The sequence below is a fragment of the Alligator sinensis genome, unplaced genomic scaffold (assembly GCF_000455745.1).
Source record: "Alligator sinensis unplaced genomic scaffold, ASM45574v1 scaffold502_1, whole genome shotgun sequence".
In the NCBI taxonomy this organism is placed as follows: Eukaryota; Metazoa; Chordata; order Crocodylia; family Alligatoridae; genus Alligator; species Alligator sinensis.
The window spans coordinates 3,292,975-3,298,682 of record NW_005841896.1 but is presented as its reverse complement, the minus strand read 5'-3'; positions in this window follow the sequence as shown (position 1 = coordinate 3,298,682).

Genomic DNA, 5,708 nt, shown 5'->3' with positions numbered 1-5,708 from the left:
ACTCTTTCCTGCCTATGCAGGGGGTCGGACTCGATGATCTATTGAGGTCCCTTCCGACCCTAACATCTATGAATCTATGAATGATTTAGTTCCAAAAGTGACTGAAGATTTGGACATGTTTTATTTTTCCCTGCCCCATATCTAGCATTGGTGGATTAGCTGCAATGGCATTTATACAGCCATCACAGAGATAAGATTGCAAGTGATAAGCAGAATGAACACCAAAGAAAAAATTGAGAGGTGTAGTAGGAACATCCACACCTGATCAACAACTAAAGAATCACTAATCCAGTAGAATTCTTCTATGATTCCATTATACTTTCAATCAGTGTTTCACCTACCACAAGGATTGACAAGCCAGGCCTATATAACTCATAAAGATTTCCATACCCACAAAAGAAGGTGCAACTTTCCTTTGGGTTGTGTTACCCTTCAGGAATCATGTGGTCGAACTATTCCTTCAGCATCAAGGAACAGAGGCTATAATTACATTCTGTTACTGCTTGCTAAGATGGGTAAGTGATGGTGTGTTTGAGGGTGGTTTGTTTCCTGTTTTCCCCCTGCACCCCCACAGTATGCACATACAATGTATTAGGGTGTAATCTGGCTCTCTGGAAGGCATTTTAAGTTTCTGATTAAACAGTTAATCACATCTTAAGTAGTAAAGTGGCCACATGTTCATGTAATTAACGGTGTGATAAAACAGGGAATAAGCCACAAAGTTATTACATAAAATATGTGTAATAACTTTATGGCTGCTTCCCATTGCACCTTAAATTGATGGGTGCTCCCAGCTTCAGGAGCACACAGGAGCCCTTCAAGACCCCAGTGCATTCCCCAAGGCTGGTCATGCACACCAGGCATCCAGCTTGCTAATTGCTGGTACAGGGGGAGCTTGGGATCATGGCAATATAGCACGATTAGGATCCCACACATGTAGCATGACAGGAAGCATGATCACAGGAGACAATCATGGATCAGGTCCCATTGCGTCTTTAACTGAACATTTGCCAGGGACCTTACATGTCTGTTTTATTCACCAGCATGCCGAAAATCATTGCTTTCCCATGAGCTGGCCAGAAGTGTGAAGTATGTTACTATGAGCGTATGCATATTCTGCTGTTGTTTTCACTCATTTTGATTTTTGTTTTACTATTTATCAGCTCAAGAGAATGTGGAAAATGTCTAAACTGTTTGCGCCACTTAGACAACTTTTGAAAAAGCTTGCTTATTTGTGCGGATTTCAAGGATATTGAGAGTTGACATAATTAATGACAAAACAAACATTTTGAATTAAGCACTTCTGAAATCCAAGACTGGTCTAACTCAGCCTTTGCTTTTTCCTTTATGACAGAAGCTTTCATTTAGCATTACCACATTATTGAGTAGTTTTACAACAATGTCCCAGGCTTTCTCTGTTACGTCATGGATTTTTGAATACTATGAAATAAGGGTTATATCAATAATACCTTTTGTTGTTTTGGATTTCAGGCAAGTGTGATCTTTGTGCAGCTCTTAAAAGCATATTATGGAAGCATGACCATCACATATAGGATCTTGGCCCCCATCAGCTAAGATAAACAGCACAGAGTTGGACTTACAACCCCAGCAATAAGGTTATTTCTACACTAGAATTAAGATGAACCATTGAGCTACGAGCAAAGTATCATCTGGAGCATTGGTTCTCAATCTTTGTCTCACTGGGACCTATTAGCATAATTATCAGCTTGTCATGACCCACAACCCCCTGGCTCTGACCCCCACAGTCTCTCTCTCTCTCTCTCTCTCTCTCCCCCAACCCCCCCTTCTCTGGCTGCTACATCCAGCCCCCTCCCTCTCCAGCTCCTGGAGCTGCTCTCACAACCCGCAACTGCATACCAATTCAGTGTAGGCTGCCAGCATTACAGTTTGCACAGGGAAACCGCATAGTTCCCTGGGACTCCCTACAACCCTTTACAGTGTTCTTGCGACCCACTTTTGGGTTGCGACTCACAGGTTGAGAAACACTGATCTAGAGCATCCAATAAAGGCTATGTGCCTTTATGGGGCAGATCAGACATGTAGATCAGGGCTATACTATTTGCAGCCCATGGACTGCAAATGGCCCCCAAGGGATTAATTTGCATTTCCCCCCCAAGGCACCACTCCCCATGTTGGTCTAGCTGCCCTTGCCAGGGTTTTATTATTCTCCTTCCCTCCTCTGACTTATGCTCCCACTCAGGGAAGTGAGGTGCCCAGGGAGTCCATGGCCTGAAGGGGAAGCCTGGGACCCTGCACAGCAGGAGGGTGCCTGGGCAGCACAGCTTGGCTGGGTGGAAAGCCTGTATGGCTGTAGCCCCCAACCACTCTGAAACTAGACAGCCCTGATGTAGATAATCAGAAGAGAGGTTTATAGTATAATACCGTCAACATCATCTACCTAGTATACTGAATGAGGAAAGTGCCTACAGAAAAGAAACAAACACATAATCTTGTCAGTTATGACTGTATATTCAGTTATGTTGCATTATTCTAGTATAAACTAAGTTTCGAGTGCTTGACCTCACAACCTTAGTGTTTAGATATAATTTATAAATTATGTATGTACAGTTTATGAATATGTACACAAAACTTGGATTTTCAGTTATACAAATACAAATCCATAGAAATTGCACCAATTGGACAAAATGTTAGTAAGTGACCAATCATCAGAGCAGGTTGGGAAAAAAAAGTCCAGCTTTACACCAAAAAAGTATAGTTTTCTAGGAAATCTGTAATGGAAAAATTACCATATTTTTTCAACCAGTCCTCCCTCCCAATTAAGTTGCAATTGTTACTAATGACATTAGGTATCTTAGGTAAAGAAAGCAACCCTGTTTCTGCAACCAAACATTTATCACTTTATCTTTCATTTTCGTAGCTAGCATTGATAATAGACAAACACAGTTTACAGGCATTCCTCAGACTTATGATGCAATTGGTTCCTGAAAACTGTCTCTTAAGTCGAAACATCGTAACTCAGAACCAATTTTCCCATAGAAACAATGTTATAAATGGGGGATTGGTTCCTTTTCAATGCTGGATACAGCTGTGTCCAGCTGGTAAATTAATTGTGGTGGAAGAGGAGGGGGAAGGGAATGGGTATTGGGGGGGGGCATATCAAGGTCCCCCATGGTGAGGGAAGGGCTGGCACTGGGACAAGTTCCTTGTCTGGCGGCTTGTCCAGGAGGGTACGGGGGAACAGTCGGGGCTGGGGCTGTGCTGGTAGTGGGGGCTATGCCCTCCTGCCGCTCACCCTACCAGGGCAGGGTGAACATGGGATGGAGCCACTGCACTGCCTCCAGATAAGCAGCACACAGCGGTGAAAGCTGCCTCCCCACCCCTACCCCCACCCCCAGATAAGCTGCTCATGATAGAATTAGAAGCTTAGCCTAAAAACACCTAGTTGTCTGATTTTGGCCAGATTCATAGACAGACAATGAGTGGACAAGCCTTTATTTAAGTCTTCAAAGAGGTTTTGTAAATGAGAAATGGTGAAAGAAACTCTTTGAATGCAAGGGTGTAGGTTTAAACCTGAAAGCTTGCTAAGTAATTTTTTTCCAACTATTTAGTTGGTTTAATAAAAGATATTGGACTTATCCAAAGAACCTTGTCTGTCTATGAAAGCAAAACATTTTAGGCCTTGTCCATACACAAAATTTAGCAATTGATAGCCAGGAATTAGCATAAGCTCATCTGGAAAGTGTCTTTTTTATTGTTGTTTTGTTTGGTCCTGTGATTATACGGCACACACAGTGCCATCCTCCTTGGTCATGAAACCACAGTATAAATAATGCTTTCTGATGGGTGAACCACTGCATACCTGAAGATGTACAAACCTACCCCACTTTCAAGAAAACCTATGGTCAGCCATGGCTTTCCTCAACTTTTTGGGAGATTTGTGTTATTGCTACTGCAGTAGATGCTGGCCACCAGCTGCTGAATCCATATTAATTCCAAGTATAAAATTAGGCTTTTTTCTGATATATTTAAATATTTCCCAATAGCAACAGCATTCATCTGAAAAGTACATTTGATAAAGGGTTTTTCCCTGTTTTTTAAGCTATTTACATTAGCACTGATTCAACTAGACGTCTATGAACTGTTTGGGCTAAAATTCTAACCCACTTGAACCACTAAACAACCATAATATAATGGTGTTTGGCTAACACTGAATTAGGAAATCAGCCTCAAGGAGCCCCAAAATAACCATTCCATTCCTTTACCAAATTCACAAAAGCACAGGGATAATTGTAGCTGACAGTTTCCCTATACAGACAGGCCTCAACAATTGGTCATACTCTTGAACAGTGGCTCCTAGCCTTTTTTAGGCTCTAAGCTTTCCTCCAGCTCTTCACTTTCCCTTTTCCTTGACCAGGAAAACTCAAGAGAGCAATTTTTCTGTTGCAAAGAACTCAAAAAGACTACAACAGACCAGAATGACACTAAGGTTTGCTATCTGAAATCTCTGGGTTTATCTTGCAAATCACATGCAGCTGTTTGCACACCTAGCAGTTATGACTGCATTGAACCCTGCAGTACCTGTAAAACGAACTCATGGCAACCCAGAGTGCCACGATACCTTGGCTGAGAATCACTGTTCTAGAGAAGAACAGAGAGAAAGCTTTATCGGAAGAATGTAGTATGACTACTTAATTCAGGTCCAGATGAATTTTCCAAACTAAATGGCTAAAACTTATGACTTAAGGACAAAGGAACTTCTGTCCAGAATCAGCCATCTATCTAGACTAAGGGTGGGTAAATATGGCCCATGGGCCAGATCTGACCCACCAATTGATTATATCCACACCACAGCTGCCTCCACAGCACCCTACATGAGGCTAAGCCCTGCCCACTCCCTTCAGGGACAGCCACACTGTGCTTCCACCCACTGATGAAACTACCCCAGCCAGCATACACTGCTTCCTGGCAAGTCTGCTTCTGCTGCTGCTGCAGGTACAGCAACTTCCCAGGTACTCCTTGGCTCTCTGAACCTCCAGTGGCTCCTCCTCCTCCTGACCCTGCTGTGGGCATCAGTTAGCATAGGGAAGCTGCAGTGGCCATGGGACCATGCACCAGGTACCATATGCCCAGTCAGGTCAGGGGGAAGCTGCAGGTGGGTGGCTCCTTGCCAAATGCAAGGGGCTCCAGCTCCAGCTCCCAACCACCTTCCACCCACTCGACCACCCACAGGTAGCTCATCATATCAGGTGGGTGGAGTGCGTGGAAGGCAGCTGGAAGCTGGAGACCTGTGTGCGGGGGCAGGAGCCACCTGGCTGCAGATTCCATGTGTGATGTGCAGCACATGTCCCCATGGCCCCTGCCACTTCCGCACATTACCTGCTGCCCAGAGTGGCACAGCAGGAGAAGGAGGAGGAGGAGAATCCACTGGAGGTGTGAAGAGATGAACAGTACTTAGGCAGCTACAGCAGCAGCAGGAGCAGCCCCACTGGGAATATGTGCACGCCAGCTGGGGGTTGGGCAATGCCATGGGTAGGTACAGGGTGGGTGCGGGTAGGAGCATGGCATGAGTTATCCTAGGTGGGAGCATGAGAGACTCAGCCCCAGGTGGAGTGCCGGGGGGGCAGCTGTGGGCTGGATGGGGGAGATGGGTGAACCATACCTGTACCTATACCTGAACCTGCATTGCAACACCCGGCTGTTGCACACACCCTCTGCCCCCGCCCCCC